Genomic DNA, 22,694 nt, shown 5'->3' on the forward strand with positions numbered 1-22,694 from the left:
AAGAGGAGTACAACAGACTGTAAGCTCCTTAAAGACAAGGAATCTCCATTATTTTCACCTTTGAATTTCTAGGCCTAATTCATTGCATGATTCAAAGCTGGTGCTCAATAAATTCTTGGTCAATAAATGAATGGATGAAAACCTGGATCTAGTTTATGGGAAGACAGAGTGACTGAGCCAGAAAATGAAAAGCTTGAGAGTCTAAGATTTCAGTGGTGACTGGGTGTGATGGCTCATGCCTGTAATCCTGGCGCTAGGGGAGGCCTAAGCTGGTGGATTGCTTGAGCTCAGTGGTTTGAGACCAGCCTGGGCAATATGGCAAAACCTCATCTCTACAAAAAACACAAAAAATTAGCTGGGCATGGTGGTGTGTACCTCTAGTCCCAGCTACCCTGGAGGCTGAGGTGGGAGGATCACCTGAGTCCAGGAGGTTGAGGCTGCAGTGAGCCATGATGGTGCAACTGCATGCCAGCCTGGGCAACAGAGTGAGGTCCTATCTTAAAAAAAAAAAAAAGAAAGGCCGGGTGCGGTGGCTCAAGCCTGTAATCCCAGCACTTTGGGAGGCCGAGATGGGCAGATCATGAGGTCAGGAGATCGAGACCATCCTGGCTAACATGTTGAAACCCCGTCTCTACTTAAAAAATATATATATACAAAAAACTAGCCGGGCAATGTGGCGGGCGCCTGTAGTCCCAGCTACTCGGGAGGCTGAGGCAGGAGAATGGCGTAAGCCCGGGAGGCGGAGCTTGCAGTGAGCTGAGATCTGGCCACTGCACTCCAGCCTGGGCGACAGAGCCAGACTCGTCTCAAAAAAAAAAAAAAAGATTTCAGTGGTAATAAGTAGATTACTGGTCAGGGAGCAAATGGCTGAAATCAATGGAAGGAGATGATGATAGAATCTGTTTATCTGTGCTATATTCTCTCATAGCTCTGCTCTAGGCTAGGACTAATCTGTAATACAACTCCAAGCTAATAGTTTGAAAGGCAGTATTTAAAACAATTTTATTTGAAAATCCTTCAGTAGGCTTTCTTCAAAAATATTCAAATATCTTTGAAGATGTTAGAGATGGGGTTGGGGTGCTCTGTAAGTATTTTATGGATAGATTGACTTCTTCAATCCTTTGACTCTTACTGGCTTTGAAACCAGTCCTACTTCTTTCCTATACCTTTTCAATGATCCATGACATTTGAGGGCTGCGTTGTTCAGGGAGTATTTGTTCCAGTATATGAACTCTTGATGTGGTGTGAGATTCTTGGGCTCAGCCAGGCATGGTGGTTCATGCCTATAATTCCAACACTTTGTGAGGCTGAGGCAGGAGGATCCCTTGAGTTAAGGGAGTTCAAAGGTAGCCTGGGCAATATACCAAGACCCCATCTCTACGAAAACATTTTTTTAAAAGAATTCACCAGGCATGGTGGTGCACGCCTATAGTCCCAGCTACTCTGGAGGCAGAGGTGAGAGAATCACTTTAGCCAGGAGATTGAGGCCACAGTAAGCTATGATTGCAACACTGTCTCAAAACAAAAAAAAAAAACAACCTGTACTATGCATCTTCTTAGTACCTTGTGATGGTCTCAGCTCCAAAGACTCTATGCGCTATACTGTGATGATAGAAGACTGGGCCCCAGAGTGGGTAGCTACGACTTGGTGTTGGTTTGGGGAAGTCTGGGAAGGAAGGGTCCACAACTTTCCCCTCTGTGCCTAGCTCACTGCTGTGGAAGCAGTGGGTAATCAGATTGATGGTGACATTTTTTAAACGCAGTGAGTCTGATGAGGAGGGTAAAAAACATCCCTTTAAAAATTATTATAGTAGGGATCAATGAAATGAAAAGGCAACATACAGAATGGGAGAAAATATTTGCAAACCGTGTATCTGACCAGGGGTTAATACACAAAATATATAAGGAACTCATACAACTCAATAGCAAAACAAAACAAAAACAAATAACCAGAATTTTTTTTAATGCACAAAGGACCTGAATCAACATTTTCCCAAAGAAGACATACAAATGACCCACAGGTATATGAAAAGGTGCTCGACATCATTAATCATCACGGAAGTGTAAGTCAAAACCTCAATAATGAATATCACTTCACACCTGTAGTGTGGTTATTCTCAAAAAGTCAAAAGATTACAAGTGATGTCGAGGGTGTGGAGAAAAGGGATCCTTGTACACTGTTGGTGGGAATGTAAACTGGTACAGCCATATGGAAAACAGCATGGAGATTCCTTTAAAATATTAAAAATAGAACTACTGTACAAACCAGCAATCCCACTTCTGGGAATATATCCAAAGGAAATGAAATCAGTATGTTAAAGAGAGGCCTGCACCTCCATGTTCATTGCAGCATTATCCACAATAGACAAGATGTGGAATCAGCAGAAGTATCTGTCAACAGGTGACTGGATAAAGAAAATGGGGGCCGGGTGCCGTGGCTCATGCCTGTAATCCCAGCACTTTGGGAGGCCGAGGTGAGCAGATCACCTGAGGTCAGGAGTTCAGACCAGCCTGGCCAAAATGATGAAACCCTGTCTCCATTAAAAATACAAAAATTGGCTGGGTGTGGTGGCAGGTGCCTGCAGTCCCAGCTGCTTGGACGGATGAGGCAGGAAAATCACTTGAAACCAGGAGGTGGAGGTTGAGGTTGCAGTGAAGTGAGACCATGCCACTGCATTCCAGCCTGGGTAACAAGAGTGAAAACTCCGTCTAAAAAAAAAAAAAAGAAGAAGAAGAAATAAAGAAAATGTGATACATAAGGAAATCCTGCCATTTGCGACGACGTGGACAAATCTGGAGGACTTTACGCTAAGTGAAACAAGCTAGAAACAGAAGACAAATACTATATTATTTCACTTATATGTGGAATCCAAAAAAGTTAAACTCATAGAAACAGCAGAATGGTTACCAGGGGCTGGGAGGTGAGGGAAACAAATAGATCTTGATCAAAGAGCACAAACTTTCAGTTGTAAGATGAATAAATTTTGGGGATCTAACATACAGTACAGTGACTATAGTTATTAATGATGTATGGTGTACTTGAAATTTGCTAAGAGTGTAATCTCAAGTGTTCTCAGCACATACACACACGCACACGCTTTAAAAATAGTGGGAGAAATTTAATTTAAGAACTAGGAGAATCACCAAATATATAGAATCTGTGAGTTTAGCCTGCCCTCTAGTGGGAAAATGAAGTTCAACAGTCTGCATAAAGAAGCTTCAAGAAGCACTCAAGGAAGATTTTATGCTAAAGGACAAGATGGCACTTGTGTTTCTGATGCAACATAAATGAAGCAAACAGATTCATTTTATGCTATCTCAGATGGACTTTGCAATGTTAACAAGCCAATCTTTCAATAGCTCGCCATTGCCTGTAGGATAAAATCGTTTGCCTTAGCCTAACGGAAGTGTAGTCTCCAATGTGACCTCACCCCTCTCTATCTCCCTCTGCTCCAACCAGACTAAATTATTCCCCATTCTCTAAACACATCTTGTGGTCCCCACATGCCTTCCAGATTTCCTGTTTTCCTCCCTACTGTGCCTAGCTCACTGCTGTGGAAGCAGTGGGTAATCAGTAAGCAAATTTTTGATTGATTAATCCCATTCAGTTTATTTAATTTTAAAACAGCAGGTTTTGTTATCCCGGAGGAAAGGGAATGTGATGTAACAAAGCCTTGGGGAGGAAAAAACTTGAAGACCCCTTTATCTGTTCTTGCCCTTTGAAGGAGGCCTGGATAGACACCATTTCCTTTCCTTTAAAATTTAAGTGGTATAATTTATTTCCACATTGCATTCATAGAAACAGTGCTGGCAGTTTTTCCTTATCTAACACAGTGGGTGCTGAAAAAAAATGTCTAAATAAATAAATGTCTGTGTTTTGCTCATTATAATTTCTTTATTACACCACTGACAGCTACTTGTTTAGACTTAATTATGATCATGCAGTTTCCCTGCTGAAAACTCAAGGGCCCAGGCACCCTCATTTTATAAACCCTGCTTTCCTGTCCATCTTCATCTGCCGCCACTCCACTTTATGTTGAAATTGTTTGTTTGTGTGTCTTCTTTCCTAGACTGTTAGCAGGACCCATGTCCTACTCATCTCAGACTCTAGGGCTAGCGCAGAGCCTAACCTGTAATAGACGATCAGTAAATGTTTGTTGAATTAAATCACTCCATTCTGGCACATTTTGAGTCTGTTCCTTCTAATCTTATTCACAACGGAAAAAAGTAACAGAATGGTAAAACTTTAGATTTACAGGTTATCTCAGAGGCCATCTAATCAATTTCCCTTATTTTATAAATGTGGAAACCCAGGCCTGCTCAGGATCACACAGTTTGTTGGTCTTTGTTCTATAAGAATCAGACAATAGTAGGAAAGAAAAATTCCTCCAACTGAGACTGAGCTATTTTGTTGTTCATTGTGTTCAGAAGCCACTAGTACCCAGAAACTAAAATAAATTCCCTTATCAGTATTTGAAATTTCATAATCTTGTGTTCCACAACCCATGTGTCAGGGTAGATGAAATTGATTTTAGGTGGCTGGGTGCGGTGGCTCATGCCTGTAATCTCAGCACTTTGGGAGGCCAAGGCAGGAAGATCACCTGAGGTAAGGAGTTCGAAACCAGCCTGGCTAACATGGTGAAACCCCGTTTATACTAAAAATACAAAAAATTAGCCAGGTGTGGTGGCTCGTGCCTATAATCCCAGCTACTCTGGAGGCTGAGGCAGGAGAATCGCTCGAACCCAAGAAGTGGAGGTTGCAGTGAGCCAAGGTCGCGCCATTGTATTCCAGCTTGGGCCACAAGAGCGAGACTCCGGCTCAAAGAAAAAAAAAAGAAGAAAGAAATTGATTTTAGGAGAAACTAGGCTGATCTGGAGATTTGTATTCTTAATACTCTATGTTGCTCCCACTGGTGCACACTGCTTTGGGAGGATTCGTCTTGTGAGTCTGTCTTGAAAACAGCAACTTGAGGCGGGTGCGATGGTTCACACCTGTAATCCCAGCACTTTGGTAGGCAGAGGCAGGCGGATCACCTGAGGTCAGGAGTTCGAGACCAGCCTGGCCAATATGGTGAAACCCCCATCTCTACTAAAAAAAATTCAAAAATATTAGCAGGGCGTCGTGGCACGCACCTGTATAATCCCAGCTACTCGGGAGTCTGAGGCAGGAGAACTGCTTGAACTTGGGAGGCAGAGGTTGCAATAAGCTGAGATCCTGCCACTCCACTCCAGCCTGGGCGACAGAGTGAGACTCTGACTCGAAAAAAAAAGAAAAGAAAAGAAAAGAAAACTGCAACTTGCCTGAAACGGGAAGAAAGGCAAAAATTCAATCTAAATTTAAATTAAAGGTCTAAACTCCTTTTCCCACAATCTTAAATCAGACCTTTCCACAATCACGTCTATTTTCTTATAGTATTAGCTCCTCTGTGCATGAATCAAAAGTGTCTTTCCTTCTTTTGTGCTAAGGAATGCTCATCTAACAACTACATCATCTGATGAATGGAAATGTATTTTTCATTAATGGGAGAGATGCTGTAATCTAGTTTGGTAGAATAATTAAAATTAAGAGACCTTATCAGGGAAGTGATAAATAGAAGGCAGAAGTATAATAAAAAGAGGTTGCTCCCTGGCACAGCTGCAAAGATTGAAAGAAAAAAAAAGAAGAAAGAAAGGAAGGACGGAAAGAGGGAAGGAAAGAGAGGTTGTAACCCCATGTCTAAATTTTGAATATTCATCTTGGTTGCCCATTTTTCTGTCATTTACTACCATTAATTTCCTTTTAGAGAGTTTAGTAAATACTGGTAACTTATCAAACATGAAACAGCTTGAAGAACACATGTTTTAAGTGAATGGAACAAAAAGAAAAGGATAGGAAAATATGTTTTGCTTTATCTCGCTAAAACAAAAAACAAAAAAACACCTTTAATTCTAGTGGCTCACTCCTATAATCCCAGCACTTTGGGAGGCCAAGGTGGGCGGATCACGAGGTCAAGAAATCGAGACCATCGTGGTCAACATGATGAAACTCTGTCTTTTCCAAAAATACAAAAATTAGCTGGGCGTGGGCGCGCGCGCCTGTAGTCTCAGCTACTCGGGAGGCTGAGGCAGGAGAATCACTTGAACCCGGGAGGCGGAGGTTGCGGTGAGCCAACATCGCGCTACTGCACTCCAGCCTGGTGACAGAATGACATCATCTCAAATTAAAAGAAAAAAAAAACCCCCTATATGAAGTAAACAGAAAGAACTCGCTGCCGAAGCGCCCGGATAGCTCAGTCGGTAGAGCATCAGACTTTTAATCTGAGGGTCCAGGGTTCAAGTCCCTGTTCGGGCGTTTGTAGTTTTCGTTACTTTGTATCATCTCACCAAGTCCGAAATGCGGACGTTGTAAATCCTTACATTTCAAAGCGAATTCAATTCGTTTTTCATCGGTTTCAGAATATGCTGGATAAACATATTTTCAGAGAGGAAAAAAATGACTGAAAAATCGTTTAATTTCTTGGCGAGTATCGAGGTCTGGCACGGTGCTTCCCCAGAAAAATACTTGTTTTTTGATGGCTCGTAATTGAGAAAGGAAGAAAAAAAACTTAAAAAGCAAGCACCTTGTGCTCTCACCACTAAAGATGATATGTGAGGTAATGCATACCCTCATCAGTTTGATTTACTCATTCAACAATATACACATATTTCAGAAGATGGTGTTGTACCCCAATAATATATACAATTTATGTTTGTCCATTAAGGAAAAGAAAACACCACGCCCGAACAGGGACTTGAACCCTGGACCCTCAGATTAAAAGTCTGATGCTCTACCGACTGAGCTATCCGGGCTCCCGTATCATACTTTTTGTTCTGCTATTTCTTACATAAGAATGAGGACCCTTGAGCGATTGCATCATCTGCATTTTGTGAGGCTGCTTTTAACGCCAAGAAAGTTCGTGATGCGTGCGTAAAAGGAAAAACAGAAAGCCCAAATTCTGCGCCTTTCACCAGCATCACCAGCTAATTCAGAATTGCGAGATATTTATGCGCCTAGTAAGTACGATTAGGTAGGCTTTTTTGATTTGTAATTAAATACGTTCAGGATTAAAAGAATGGCGAGGTGTCGCTTTTGAAGTGCTGTAATAACCTTAGATCTATTTTACCATTGATAATAGGATGGGCATCAGTGCTAAAACCTATCCAACAATAGAAAAAAATGAATCTGTCTAAGAGACTATGAATATGGTGTTCTGAAGCTATCGGGTTGCACTATGCGGTATAAAGTGAGAGAAAGGAAGGATGGTGAGGTTATCCAGTAGGTCCCTTGAAAGCATCCAAGTTTTTTTTTATTTTTTTTTTTTGAGACGGAGTCTCCCTTTGCCGCCCAGGCTTGCGTGTAATGACACGATCTCTCGGCTCAGTGCAACCTCCGCCTCCCGGGTGCAAGCAGTTCTCCTGCCTCAGCCTCCCGAGTAGCTGGGATTACGGGCGCCTGCCACCATGCCCAGCTAATTTTTGTATTTTTTGTAGAGGCGGGGTTTCATCGTGTTGGCAAATCTGGTCTCGAATTCCTGACCTCCGGTGATTCGCCTGGCGCATCCAAGTAATTTTAAGGGGCGCAAACTCTGGAGAAGTTCATCAGCAGCGACCTTGGGGGCAGAAGTCCTACTAAGCTAGAGAGACAGGAAAACTGAGCATGGCATTGAAGAGAGATTGTTTTGATCTTGGCATTGGAGGTTCTTCCCTTCCGTAGCCATCAGTAATTTGAGCACTGCCCTTTGCTATGGAGCTGGTGTTGAGAATTACCACGGTAGAGTTGTTTTTTTTTTTTTTTTTTTTTTTTTTTTTTTTTTTTGAGACGGAGTCTCGCTCTGTCGCCCAGCCCAGGCTGGAGTGCAGTGGCGCGATCTCGGCTCACTGCAAGCTCCGCCTCCCGGGTTCACGCCATTCTCCTGCCTCAGCCTCCCGAGTAGCTGGGACTACAGGCGCCCACAACCGCGCCCGGCTAATTTTTTGTATTTTTAGTAGAGACGGGGTTTCACCGTGGTCTCGATCTCCTGACCTTGTGATCCGCCCGCCTCGGCCTCCCAAAGTGCTGGGATTACAGGCGTGAGCCACCGCGCCCGGCACCACGGTAGAGTTTTGAGAGTGGGACACTAAAGGTCTTTGTTAGCTGATGTTACTTTACCTTAATTCCATCCTTAATCTCTTTCGGGGTGATTGCTCTGGTCCAGCAATTCCACTTTTAGGAATGTGTCCTGAAGAAATAATCAGGGGTGACCGGGCGCGGTGGCTCACGCCTGTAATCCCAGCACTTTGGGAGGCTGAGGCGGGTGGATCACGAGGTCAGGAGATCGAGACCATCCTGGCTAATACGGTGACCCCCCCCCACCCCCGTCTCTATTAAAAATACAAAAAATTAGCCGGGCGTGGTGGCGGGCGCCTGTGGTCCCAGCTACTCGGGAGGCTCAGGCAGGAGAATGGCGTGAACCCAGGAGGCAGAGCTTGCAGTGAGCCGAGATGGCGCCACTGCACTCCAGCCTGGGTGAGAGCGAGACTACGTCTCAAAAAAAAAAAAAAAAAAAAGTGTTTTGCTTGTTTTGTATTTTCAAGAAAAGGGTGCATATATGTGCACTGAAAAACAAAGGATAAGACAACAAACAAACAAAAACAAAGGATAAATGCTTATACAAAGCCTGGGTTCTGAAGTTAGGTGCCCTGTTTGAATCCTGACTACCATTGTGTAACCTTGAGCAAGCTACTTCTCTGTGTATCAGGACAATAGGAAGACTGTGAGATTTAAATAATACAGTAAATAGATATTGTTTGCAATAGTGTCTGACATGTAATAAGCATTCGTGGAGGCACATAAAGATTTAATGGCAAAGATGTAACAAGAACAAACCCTATGGATCCTGCTCTTTCAACCTTCTCTGATACCATTCACCTTTCAACAAAGGATTAACATATTTGATGGAAGTGGAACAAGATGTATAAAGCTGATTTTTAAGGCTGGGCATGGTATTCCAGCACTTTGGGAGGCCGAGATGGGAGGACTGCTTGAGGCCAGGAGTTCCAGAGCAGCCTAGACAACGTAGGGAGACCTGCCCCCTCCCGCCGCCACCCTCCCCCACATAATCAATCAATAAACTGGGCGTGGTGGCGCCTGGCTGTGATTCCTGCTACTGGGGAGGCTGAGGTGGGAGGATTGCTTGAGCCCAGGAGTTCAAGATCAGCTTAGGCAACATGGTGAAACTCCCTCTCTACAAAAAAAAAAAATAAAAATTAAAAATTAAAAATTAGCCAGGCGTGGTGGCGTGAGCCTATAGTTCCAGCTGCTTAGGAGGCTGAGGTGGAAGAATCACTTGGGCCCAGGAGGTGGAGACTGAAGTGAGCCAGGATGGAGCCACTGTGCTCCAGTCAGGGCACTGTATGTTGGATCTGCATGTTACAACATGCAGAAAAATAAATTCTGAATATATTAATGGCCTAAGTGTGAAAAGCAAATCTTTCTAGCTGGCCCTTTGGACCCTTAAAAAAGGAAAAGCAGGCCGTGCTTGGTGACTCACGCCTGTAATTCCAGCACTTTGGGAGGCCGAGGCAGGCAGATCATGAGGTCAGGAGATCGAGACCATCCTGGCTTACATGGTGAAACCCCATCTCTACTAAAAAAATACAAAAAAAATTAGCCGGGCGTGGTGGGGGGCGCCTGTAGTCCCAGCTACTCGGGAAGCTGAGGCAAGAGAATGGTGTGAACCCAGGAGGCAGTGGTTGCAGTGAGCTGAGATTGCACCACTGCACTCCAGCCTGGGCGACAGAAAGAGACTCCCTCTCAAAAAAAAAAAAAAGAAAAGCAAATCTTTGGAACTTTTAGAAGAAAATATATGAGAGTATCTTTACGACCCAGAGACGGGGAAGCATCTCTTCTAGAATAAATTTTTAAAAAGCACAAAACATAAAAAAAATTAACAAATTTTATTTCATTAAAAATTGTTAATCAAAGACAATGTTTAAAAAGTGAAAAGCTACATATGTGAAGTCATTATTTATAACACATATAACCAGGAAGGATTAATATCCAGATTATATGGAAAACTCCCACAAATCAATAAGTAAAAGACAAGCCGGCCGTCATAGCTCATGCCTATTATCCCAGCACTTTGGGAGGCCGAGGTGGGTGGATCACTTGAGGTCAGGAGATCGAGACCATCCTGGCTAACACGGTGAAAACCCGTCTCTACTAAAAATACAAATAATTAGCTGGGCATGGTGGTCGGTTCCTGTAGTCCCAGCTAGTTGGGAGGCTGAGGCAGGAGAGTTGCTTGAACCTGGGAGGCAGAGGTTGCAGTGAGCCAAGATTGCACCACTGCACTCCACACTCCAGCCTGGGTGACAGAACAGGACTCTGTCTCCAAAACAAACAAACAAACAAACAAACAACAAAAAAGTAAAAGACAATCCAATAGAAAAATGGGCAAAAGGTCTGATTAGGCAATTCATACATAGGAACCTTAAGTCAGCCAGGCACAGTGACTCACGCCTGTAATCCCAGCACTTTTGGGAGGCCGAGGTGGGCAGATCACGAGGTCTGGAGATCAAGACCATCCTGGCTAACATGGTGAAACCCTGTCTCTACTAAAAATACAAAAAATTAGCCCAGTGTCGTGGTGGGTGCTTGTGGTCCCAGCTGCTCGGGAGGCTGAGGCAGGAGGATGGTGTGAACCCAGGAGGCGGAGTTTGCAGTGAGCTGAGATCGCACCACTGCACTCCAGCCTGAGTGACAGAGCCAGGCTCCGTCTCAAAAAAAAAAAAAAGGAACCTTAAGTCGATAAATATGAAAAAGTGCTAAACCTTATTAATAATCATGGACCTATAAAACAAACCACTATGAGAAACCATTTTACATCTATCAGATTATTTTTTATAATTTGAAAATGCCAAGTACTGGTAAACATATGCATCAAGATAATTCTCTTTTTTTTTGAGACGGTATCTCACTTTGTTGCCAGGCTGGAGTGCAGTGGTGCGATCTTGGCTCACTGCAACCTCAAGTGATTCTCCTGCCTCAGCCTCCCAACTAGCTGGGACTACAGGAACCGACCACCATGCCCAGCTAATTATTTGTATTTTTAGTAGAGACGGGTTTTCACCGTGTTAGCCAGGATGGTCTCGATCTCCTGACCTCAAGTGATTCTCCTGCCTCAGCCTCCCAACTAGCTGGGACTACAGGAACCGACCACCATGCCCAGCTAATTATTTATATTTTTAGTAGAGACGGGTTTTCACCGTGTTAGCCAGGATGGTCTCGATCTCCTGACCTCAAGTGATTCTCCTGCCTCAGCCTCCCAACTAGCTGGGACTACAGGAACCGACCACCATGCCCAGCTAATTATTTGTATTTTTAGTAGAGACGGGTTTTCACCGTGTTAGCCAGGATGGTCTCGATCTCCTGACCTCAAGTGATTCTCCTGCCTCAGCCTCCCAAGTAGCTGGGACTACAGACACTCCCATCATGCCCAGCTAATTTTTGTATTTTTAGTAGAGACGGGGTTTCACCATGTTGGCCAAGCTGGTCTCAAACTCCTGACCTCGTGATCCGCCCACCTTGGCCTCCCAAAGTGCTGGGATTACGGTCGTGAACCACCGCGCCCGGCCAAGGTAATTCCTATACACATCTGTTAGGAGTGTGTATTTTTCTACAATGACTTTGGAGAGCACTTTGGCATGGTCTAATAGGGTGGACAACATATATAGTCTGTAACTCAATAATTTCCTCTAGAGTATACATGGAGATAAGCACGAGAACGATAACAACATTGTTTGTAACGGCAAACAATTAACTGATGCCTAAGTATTTATTAAAAGAGATGAATAAAAATTGTGGTGCATCCATTACTATTATGGGCTGAATGTGTCCCTCTCAAACTTCATGTTGAACACCACCCCCAGCACTACAGAATGGGAATGTATTTGGAGAGAGCACCTTTAAAGAGGTGATTAAGGTAAAATGAGGTCACATGGGTGAGCCCAATATGTTAGGGTCCTCATAAGAAGAGGAGATTAGGATACAAACAACATACAGGCAATGGGCAACCACACGAGGACACAGTGAAAAGACAGGCTGCACTCCAGTCTGGCAACAGACGGAACCCCGTCTCAAAAAACAAACAAACAAAAAAGCAAAACAAAACAACCACACACACAAAATTAGCATGCTAATTTAGGGCATGCTGGTGGATGCCACCTGTAGGATTACAAGATCACACCTGTAATCCTAACACTTTGGGAGGCCAAGTGGGGAGGATCACTTAAGGCCAGGAGTTCGAGACCAGACTGGGCAACATAGTGAGACCCTGTGTCTATTTTTTTTTTTTTTTATTAGAAGATGAACAATTACTCACAAATCAGTGTCAACCATGTTGGGAAAAACTCTATTCTTCACCATGGCCTAGTCAACATATTTATCAAGCCAAGGAAAGAGGGCATCAGGAGAAACCTAACTTGCTAACAACTTGATCTTCAACTTCTAGCTTCCAGAACTATGAGAAAATAAATTTCTGTTTAAGCCATTCAGTGGTATTTTGTTATGGCAACTCTAGAAAACTAATACTATACAACAATTCATTATGCATTTATACAATTCAATATATTACTATACAACAACGTTACAACATTAAAAATGAAGTCAGGCATGGTGGCTCACGCCTGTAATCCCAGCACTTTGGGAGGCCGAGGTGGGTGGATCACCTGAGGTCAGGGGTTCAAGACCAGCCTGGCCAAAATGGTGAAACTCCGTCTCAACTAAAAATACAAAAAAAATTAGCTGGGCGTGGTGGCAGGCGCCTGTAATCCCAGCTACCACGGAAGGCTGAGGCAGGAGAATCACTTGAACCTGGGAGGCAGAGGTTGCAGTGAGCCGAGATGGTGCCACTGCCCTCCAGCCTGGGTGACAAGAGTGAAACTCTGTCTTAAAAACAAAAAACAAACAAAAAAAACGAATTAACCAGGGCCAGGTACGGTGGTTCACACCTGTCATGCCAGCACTTTGGGAGGCCGAGGCAGGCGGATCATGAGGTCAAGAGTTCGAGACCAGCCTGGCCAACATGGTGAAACCCTGTCTCTACTAAGAATACAAAATTTAGCCAGGCGTGGTGGCACGTGCCTGTAATCCCATCTACTCCGGAGGCTGAGGCGGGAGAATCGCTTGAACCCTGGAGGTGGAGACTGCAGTGAGCCAAGATCGCATCACTGCACTCCAGCCTGGGCGACAAAGCAAGACTCCATCTCCGAACAACAACAACAAAACTAAATTTTTTTTTTTTTTTTTTTTTTTGAGACGGAGTCTTGCTCTGCCGCCCAGGCTGGGGTGCAGTGGCCGGATCTCAGCTCACTGCAAGCTCCGCCTCCCAGGTTTACGCCATTCTCCTGCCTCAGCCTCCCGAGTAGCTGGGACTACAGGCGCCCGCCACCTCACCCGGCTACTTTTTTGTATTTTTTAGTAGAGACGGGGTTTTGCCGTGTTAGCCAGGATGGTCTCGATCTCCTGACCTCGTGATCCGCCCGTCTCGGCCTCCCAAAGTGCTGGGATTACAGGCTTGAGCCACCGCGCCCGGCCAACAAAACTAAATTAACCATAACTACACGGTTTAACAGCACTGAACTTCACAATGCTGAGCAAAAATATAAGTTGCAGTAGACCACATATAGTTTGATGCCATTTAGAAAAATTTTAAAAGCATAAACACATTTTTAAGGAATATATACACATATAAACTCTAAAAGTCTATAGAAATGCATGGCAGGGGTAAATATCAAACTCAAGACAGTGGTTCCCAGAGGATGAAGAAAGGAGATACCATAGAGGTGACTACAGGGAACTTCTTTGTATGTGTATTGTTCTTAGGAAAAGGAATGGGAAAAGGGAGATCATATTCTTTTTTTTTTTTTTTTTTTTTTTGAGATGGAGTCTCACTCTGTTGCCCAGGGTAGAGTGCAATGGCGGGATTTCGGCTCACTGCAACCTCTGCCTCCTGGGTTCAAGTGATTCTCCTGCCCCAGCCTCCTGAGTAGCTGGGATTACAGGCATGCACCACCACACCCGGCTAATTGTTTTGCATTTTTAGTAGAGATGGGGTTTTGCCATGTTGGGCAGGCTGGTCTTGAACTCCCGACCCCAGGTGATCCGTCCGCCTCGACCTCCCAAAGTGCTGGGATTAAAGGCATGAACCACTGCGCCCAGCTGGGAGATCATATTCTTTATACCCTTTGATATGTCTAAAGTCATTCATTGTATTTTTTTTCAGAAAGGCTATAGACAAATAATACTAACTTTTAATTTTTTAAAAACTAGAAGGGCCATAAGAAATGGCTGAATTCAGCCATTTTATTTTACAGATTAGGGAACTGAAGACCTGAAAAACTGTAACTTTTTCTGGTTTCTAAAAATAGCTAGACTAGAACCCAGATTTCCTGTCCTTTTAATCAAATCAACGGTTTTGAGCATAGTTCTTAAAGAAGGAAGTGGTGATCACTGAGTCAGTTAAGTTTTTAAGCCAATTTCCAATTTCTTTTCTTTTTTTCTTTTCTTTCTTTTTTTTTTTTTGAGATGGAGTCTTCTTCTCTCACCCACGCTGGAGTGTAGTGGCGCACGTGTAATCCCAGCGACTTGGGAGGCTGAGGCAGGAGAATTGCTTGAACCCGGGAGGCAGAGATTGCAGTGAGCCGAGATCGTGCCATTGCACTCTAGCCTGGCAACAGAAGGGAACTCCGTCTCAAGAAAACAAAACAAAGCAAAACAAAACACACACACACATAATTAACTGGGCGTGCTGGCGAGTGCCACCTGTAGGATTATAAGATTACACCTGTAATCCTAACACTTTGGGAGGCCAAGGTCGGAGGAGGATCACTTGAGGCCAGGAGTTCAAGACCAGACTGGGCAACATAGTAAGACCCTGTGTCAATTTTTTTTTTTTTTTTTAAATTAGAAGGTGAACAATTACTCACAAATCAGTGTTATCTATGATGGGAAAAACTCTATTCTTCACCATGGCCTAGTCAACATATTTATCAAGGTTTTTTATTTTTTTTATTGTTGATTGATTGAGACAGAGTCTGGCTCCGTCATCCAGGCTAGAGTGCAGTGGAGCAATCTCGGCTCACTGCAATCTCCTACTCCCAATTCAAGCGATTCTCCTCCCTCAGCCTCCCGAGTAGCTGAGATTATAAGCGCCTACCATTGCACTCGGCTAATCTTTTTTGTATTTTTAGTAGAGACAGTGTTTTATCATGTTGGCCAGGCTGGTCTCGAACTCCTGACCTCACATGATCCACCTGCCTCGGTCTCACAAAGTGCTGGGATTATAGGCATGAGCCACTGCGCCGGGCCCTCAAGGTTTTAAATGAAGACAAATTAAAGACGTTGGTCAATATTTTGCCCAAATTGAAAGGGCTCATCTCTCTTAACCTAGGGGAGGTTAACTGCAGCTCACCAATCATTGCACTTATCACATTCTTTTTAGCTGGACTCCTCCACTAGACAGATTTCAGATCTTGTTTTGGAATCCTCTAGATTGGTGCTTGGCACACAGTAGGATGCTCAGCTAATTACTTTTTTTTTTTATACAGATGGGGTTCTCACTTTCTTGCCCAGGCTGGTCTTGAACTCCTGGGCTTAAACGATCCTCCCACCTTGGCCTCCCAAAGGGTTGGGATTACAGGTGTGAGCCACTGCGCCTGGCCTCAACAAATACTCGTTGATCTTACACAAACTGAATTGCATGAACAGATCATATTCCAAGACTCCAGGAGACATTGGGAAAGGATCCAAACTAACCAGATGCTATTTAAAAGTTACAAAAAAAATTCCTGTTGAAAGTTTTAAAAAATACTCATTGCACAAAAGGACAGGGGAAATAGTTGACAGTGGTTCACCTAAAAAAGCACCCCCCACCTTTTTTTTTTCTTTTTTGTTTTGAGTGAGGTGGTTGCAGATTTCTATGAAAAAGAAGTTAATTCTTCAGCTCCTTAATGGAACTCTGGATCTCCCAGCTATGCAGGAGGTTATGCTAGAAGTAGAGCAAAGTGGAATGTACAAATTTAAGGAAGGTTATTGCCCTATGTTCTTTTGCATGGGTCTGTATCTAGCATTGGGAGCCACGGTTTGTTGTCGTTTATTGGGAGAGATAAGAATGGTATATACACGAATAACTAAAACAAAACAAAAAAAAAGTACGTGGTAAATGCTAAAAGAGAGGTGCAAAGAACACTGAGATGGAACTTTCTTGGGTTACACAACCAGTTTTAATGTTTCCTAATATAGAAGAACTTTCCACAAACCTCTCAGGCAGGCTGTCTTCAAATGACATTACTTCCCCCAAATACCTAATTTCATTTATTTCAGAATGACCCTAAATGTTAGAGGATTTTCTGAGCTTAAAATACTGCCTTGTTGGCCGGGCGCGGTGGCTCACGCCTGTAATCCCAGCACTTTGGGAGGCCGAGACGGGCGGATCACGAGGTCAGGAGATCAAGACCATCCTGGCTAACACGGTGAAACCCCGTCTCTACTAAAAAAATACAAAAAACTAGCCGGGCGAGGTGGCAGGCGCCTATAGTCCCAGCTACTCGGGAGGCTGAGGCAGGAGAATGGCGTGAACCCGGGAGGCGGAGCTTGCAGTGAGCTGAGATCCAGCCACCGCACTCCAGCCTGGGTGACAGAGCGAGACTCCGTCTCAAAAAAAAAAAAAATACTGCCTTGTAATTTCTATTGGTTTTAGTTCTGCACTTTGGAGAAGAGAATAAGGCTCCGTTATTTCCAATATTATACTATTCAGTTATTTGAAGACAGCTTCCAATTTCCATGCTCAACCCTTTCCCTCTTTTTTTTTTTTTTTTTTTTTTTTTTTGAGATGGAGTTTCATTCTTGTCGCCCAGGCTAGAATGCAATGGCGCGATCTCGGCTCACTGCAACCTTCGCCTCCTGGGTTCAAGCGATTCTCCTGCCTCAGCCTCCTAAGTAGCTGGGATTACAGGCGACCGCCACCACGCCCGGCTAACTTTCTGTATTTTTAGTAGAGACGGGGGTTTCGCCATGTTGGGCAGGATAGTCTCGAACTGCTGACTTCAGGTGATCCGCCCGCCTCGGCCTCCCAAAGTGCTGGGATTACAGGGGTGAGCCACTGCGCCCGGCCTCCCTTGTTTATATGCATGTTAAAAATTCCCTTGAGCCTTCAACTATTTCTCTTTCTTTTCTCTCTTTCTCTCTTTTTTTTTTTTGAAGGAGTTTCACTCTTGTTCCCCAGGCTGGAATGGCAATATCTCGGCTCACTGCAACCTCCGCCTCCCAGGTTCAAACGATTACTCCTGTCTCAGCCTTCTGAGTAGCTGGGATTACAGGCATACGCCACCACACCCCACTAGTTTTGTACTTTTAGTAGAGACAGGGTTTCACCATATTGGTCAGGCTGGTCTCGAACTCCTGACCTCAGATGATCCGCCTGCCTTAGGCCTCCCAAATTGCTGGGATTACAGGCGTGAGCCACAGCGGCCGGCGCCTTCCATTATTTGCCACGGCTTCAAGCTTCCGGGCCACCCTAGTGGCGCCATCGCTCCATTTCCCCTCCCTGCCACCCTTGGGGAGCAAGGGTGAGTACTGGGGAATGGCAGAAGAAGCGTAGTTTTTCCAAAGAGCTGAAGGCAGCCTGGGATTATGACCTTAGCTCTTCCCCTTCTCTGTTTTCTGATCTCCTAATACACGCCTGAAAGTATCACAAGACCCTGCCAAGTCCCTCACATATTATCTTTTGAAATCCGACGACTTTCAATCTTCCGGGCCCCCACGACTCTCTCCCCGGTCTAGGATCTACTCTATGGTAGTGAGATCAGCCTTTCTAGCTCTGTAGTCCTCCCATTGCTCCATCTATGGTTTCCGGAGGCCTTACCGGAAGCCCTCCTGTGAGGCCGTGCGGGAGGCCGGAAGTTGCGGCTTCATTACTCGCCATTTCAAAATGCTGCCGAGGTCCTCGGATCTGTGACTGCTACCCCTCCCCCCACCCGGGCTCGGCGGGGGAGCGACTCATGGAGCTGCCGTAAGGTGTGGCTCTTGGCCTTCGTCGGCGGGGTGCTGGGAGCGGGAGCTGGAGAGTGAGGAGCAGGCGGCCGTACTGCCAATTGTGCCGGTAGCGGGCGGGAGGAGCTTGAGAGGTGGGTCGGGCGGCGTGGGGAAGGCCGCGCCAGGCGGAAGAAGGGCTTGGGGGGAGGGGAAGAGTTGTGGGATGAGGGCTAGCGGAAGATAAAAGTGGAGATGGGGTGACGTGATGTAACTTTGGCCAACAGGTGACAAACCTAAAGTCGACATGGTTGGGTTGAGTTTAAGTGGACACAACATTTGAGGACTATTGAGGCAATTTGGAGAAAAGAGGTGGGAGAGGGGGAGGCGGTAAGAATGACATTGACGCGTTTTAAGTTTTTTTTTTTTTTGAGACGGAATCTCTCTGTCACCCAGGCTGGAGTGCAGTGTCCGGATCTCAACTCACTGCAAGCTCCGCCTCCCTGGGTTCACGCCATTCTCCTGCCTCAGCCTCCCGAGTAGCTGGGACTACAGGCGCCCGCCACCTCGCCCGGCTAGTTTTTTGTATTTTTTTAGTAGAGACGGGGTTTCACCGTGTTAGCCAGGATGGTCTTGATCTCCTGACCTCGTGATCCGCCCGTCTCGGCCTCCCAAAGTGCTGGGATTACAGGCTTGAGCCACCGCGCCCGGCCGACGCGTTTTAAGTTAGTTTTTAAGGCTGCGGACAGTCTACCTTAGAGGCACTTGAGTGCTTGTTTGAAAATGCTCGTTTTGGCTGGGCGCGGTGGCTTACGCTTGTAAACCCAGTACTTTGGGAGGCCAAGGTGGGTGGATCTACCTGAGGTCTTGAGTTCGAGACCAACCTGGCCAACCTGGTGAAACCCCGTCTCTACTAAAAACACAAAAATATTAGATGTGTGTGGTAGCGCACGCCTGTAATCCCAGCTACTCGGGAGGCTGAGGCAGGAGAATCACTTGAACCCGTGGGCGGGGGTTGCAGTGAGTCGAAATAGCGCCACTGCACTCCACCTTGGGCTACAGAGGGAGACTCCGTCTCAAAGGGAAAAAAAAAGGAAAATGTTCGTTTCGGGGCCACACCGAAACCTCCAGACAGTATCGAGATGGGGCTCAGAGAAATATATTTTAATGAGCACACCTCCCAGTGATTTTTTGTATACCTTAAAGCTTGAAAACCAGTTTTTGTTTGTTTGTTTGTTTGTTTTATAAGTGGAGTTTAGCTCTTTTTGCCCAGGCTGGAGTGCAGTGGCGCGATCTTGGCTCACTGCAACTTCTGCCTCCCGGGTTCAAGTGATTCTTCTGCCTCAGCCTCCGGGGACGCTGGGATTACAGGCGCGCACTACTACGCCCGGCTAATTCTGTTTTATTAGAGACCGGGTTTCACCAGGTTGGTCAGGCTCCAGACCTCAGGTGATCCGCCCACCTCGGCCTCCGAAAGTGCTGGGATTACAGGCAGGAGCCACCGTGCTCGGCCGAAAACCACGGTTTTAAAGCGACACCCGGAGAAAAATGCTCTGTGGTGTTGGCACGTGGAACTAGTATCTGTCAAAGATACTTGGAACCTTTTGGTGTTAAGTATTACTGTATCTCAGTTTAGATTCAGTCTCTCCTCATACTTTTTTTTTTTTTTTAATAGGATTTCGGCCAGGCCCAGTGGCTCACACCTTTAATCCTAGCACTTTGGGAGGCCAAGGGGGCAGGATTGCTTGAGTCTAGGAGTTCGAGACCAGCCTAGGCAACAAACTGAGCCCCTTCTCTGCAAAAAAAAAAAATCAAAAAATCAGTGGGGAGTCATAGAGCGAGCTTCTAGTCCCAGCTACCCGAGAGACTGAGGTGGGAGGATCTCTTGAGCCCAGGAGGTGAAAGCTGCAGCAAGCGGGGATGGAGCCACTGCACTTTAGCTTAGGCGACAGCGTGAGAGCCTGTCTGAAAAAAAAAAAAGAGATGAAGTCTCACTGTGTGATCAGGCGGGAGTGCAGTGGCTATTCACAGGTTTGGACATCGCACACTACAGCCTGAAACTCCTGGACTCTAGGGATCCTCCTGCCTCAGCCTTCCGGAATAATTGGGACTACAGGCACTACCTGCCAGCCGCAGTTGGTTTTTTAAGGTTCTGTAACAATCCCCTCACTTTAATCTTTCCTGCCTTCCCAGGTCCTGTAGAACTCCTACATTCTGGATTTGACTGATTAACTGCTTGCTCTCCATTTTGCCTAGTAACTTGCAGTTAGTAGGTAGATCTCAATTTGAATTATTTATCTTTTGGTCAGGAATACTTAATAGGTGGTATGCTGGTTTCTTGTTGCTTCAAAATCAGATAGTATATGGTGTGTGAATGACCCTCTTTTAGTGATAAGGTTGGGGATGGTGGAATGGTCAGCCTACTCCACATGTTTTCTTTCCACCCCAACTTTTCACTCAAATGGTTTTAGCATCCTCTGCCCCTGCCACTGGAGTGAAATGGTATGATCTTGGCTCACTGCAACCTCCGTCTCCTGGGTTCAAGCGATTCTTCTGCCTCAGCCACGCAAGTAGCTGGATTACAGGCGTGTGCCACCACGCCCAGTTAATTTTTGTATTTTCAGTAGAGATGGGTTTTCACTATGTTGGCCAGGGTGGTCTTGAACTCTTGGCCTCAATCTGCCCGCCTTGGCCTCCTAAAGTGCTGGGATTACAGGTGTGAGCCACTGCTCCCGGCCTGGAATATCTTGATGACTGTTGAAGAGGTGACATTTAACCTGAGACTTGAAGGTTTAAGAGGAATCAGTTTTGGCCAGGCGTGGTGGCTCAAGCCTATAATCCCAGCACTTTGGGAGGCCGAGGCGGGCAGATCACGAGGTCAGGAGATCGAGACCAACCTGGCTAACACGGTGAAACCCCATCTCTACTAAAAAAAATACAAAAAATTAGCCAGGCGTGGTGGCGGGCGCCTGTAGTCCCAGATACTTGGGAGGCTGAGGCAGGAGAATGGCGGGAACCCGGGAGGTGGAGCTTGCAGTGAGCCGAGATCACGCCACTGTGCTCCAGCCTGGGCCACAGAGGGAGGCTCCGTCTCAAAAAAAAAAAAAAAGATGAATCAGTTTTGTACAGAACTCAGTGCTCCAAATGAAGGAGCAATTTGTGCAAAGGCCGTTTGAGAAATTAAAAGATCAGTGTGGCTGAGGCTCAAGCTATGACCAAACAGTACAAGGTAAGACTGGAAATGTGCTGAGGGGCTAGACCACGTGTTTATCTTTACAGCAGTAGCAAGCATTTGAGCAGGGCCTGACACTATAGTATTTTTTTTCTTTTTAAAATGCTTTTGGCAGGCTGGGCCAAGGTGAGCGGATCGCCTGAAGTCGGGAGCTCGAGACCAGCCTGACCAACATAGAGAAACCCCATCTCTACTAAAAATATAAAGTTAGCTGGGCATGATGGCACATGCCTGTAATCCCAGCTACTCGGGAGACTGAGGCAGGAGAATCGTTTGAACCCAAGAGGCGGAGGTTGCGGTGGGCCAGGATTGTGCGCCATTGCACTCCAACCTGGGCAACGAGCGAAACTCCGTCTCAAAAAAAAAAAAAAAAAAAAAAATATATATATATATATATATATATGTATATATATAAAAGAAAAAAATATGGTGGTTGAAATAAAGAACATTGGCCTGGCATGGTGGCTCATGCCTGTAATCCCAGCACTTTGGGAGGCTGAGAAGGATTGCTTTAGCTCAGAATTTGAGACCAGTTTGGGGAACATTAAAAAAAAAAAAACTAGTCGGGTTAGGTGGTACTTGCCCGTAGTCTCAGCTAGTCCAGAGGCTAAAGTGGGAGACTTGCTTGAGCTGGGGAAGTTGAGGTTGCAGTAAGCCATGATCATGGCACTGCAGTCCAACCTGGGTGACAGAGTGAGACCCTGTCTCAAAACATCTGTATCCATTCTGTTATTTATTCCATCTCTAATGTTATGGAATCACAGATGGAATAAATAACAGAATGGATACAACTGAGGAATGAGTTAGAATTCTAGAAGGAGAAAATCTCCTAGAACAAAGAAAGAGAAAATATAAATGAAAAACTAAGAGATAAGAAGAGTAGGTATAGAGGCACTGACATCTGAATAATATAAGTCTTTGAGAAATAAAAATAAAGAGGAAGTGTTTTAAGAAATAATGGAGTAACTCCTTTATAATAAAAAAAAATGATGAAATACCTCAGATTCAAAGATCTCTTACAGTGCTAAGGATGAGAGATAAGGAAACTCAGTCTTAGACACATTATAGTCAAATTTAAGAATATCAAAGCAGGCCGGGCGCGGTGGCTCAAGCCTGTAATCCCAGCACTTTGGGAGGCCGAGGCGGGTGGATCACGAGGTCAGGAGATCGAGACTATCCTGGCTAACACGGTGAAACCCCATCTCTACTAAAAATACAAAAAACTAGCCGGGCGTGGTGGCGGGCGCCTGTAGTCTCAGCTACTCGGGAGGCTGAGGCGGGAGAATGGCATGAACCCGGGAGACGGAGCTTGCAGTGAGCCGAGATCACGCCACTGCACTCCAGCCTGGGAGACACAGCGAGACTCCGTCTCAAAAAAAAAAAAAAAAAAAAAAAAAAAGAATATCAAAGCAAAATACAATTTGTAGGGGCCTC

At 45.3% G+C, this 22,694-nt stretch overlaps 1 protein-coding gene, 1 long non-coding RNA gene and 2 other non-coding genes across 22 annotated transcripts in view; 2 read left to right on the forward strand and 2 right to left on the reverse strand.

Annotated features, from left to right (window-relative positions):
* Window positions 1-1,946: 1,946 nt before the first annotated feature.
* LOC144341265 (uncharacterized) lies at window positions 1,947-18,154 on the reverse strand. Its single transcript, XR_013418141.1, has 2 exons — window positions 17,922-18,154; window positions 1,947-2,709 (listed from the first exon to the last, which is right to left on the reverse strand). It is a non-coding gene; the product is annotated as an uncharacterized LOC144341265 (long non-coding RNA).
* Window positions 6,259-6,331, forward strand: TRNAK-UUU (transfer RNA lysine (anticodon UUU)). The gene has a single exon. It is a non-coding gene; the product is annotated as a tRNA-Lys (tRNA).
* Window positions 6,756-6,828, reverse strand: TRNAK-UUU (transfer RNA lysine (anticodon UUU)). Its single transcript has one exon. It is a non-coding gene; the product is annotated as a tRNA-Lys (tRNA).
* Window positions 17,970-22,694, forward strand: part of MDM4 (MDM4 regulator of p53) — a 45,934-nt gene continuing 41,209 nt past the window's right edge. For 18 of the 19 annotated variants that reach the window (XR_013418114.1, XR_013418111.1, XR_013418116.1 and 15 more), the window contains exon 1: window positions 17,970-18,073. The gene's annotated coding sequence lies outside the window, so the exon portion shown is untranslated. Of the gene's footprint in view, window positions 18,184-22,694 lie in introns of all 19 variants that reach the window. The other variant, XR_013418110.1, reaches the window with a different exon arrangement.

The sequence above is a fragment of the Macaca mulatta genome, chromosome 1 (genome assembly GCF_049350105.2).
Source record: "Macaca mulatta isolate MMU2019108-1 chromosome 1, T2T-MMU8v2.0, whole genome shotgun sequence".
In the NCBI taxonomy this organism is placed as follows: Eukaryota; Metazoa; Chordata; class Mammalia; order Primates; family Cercopithecidae; genus Macaca; species Macaca mulatta.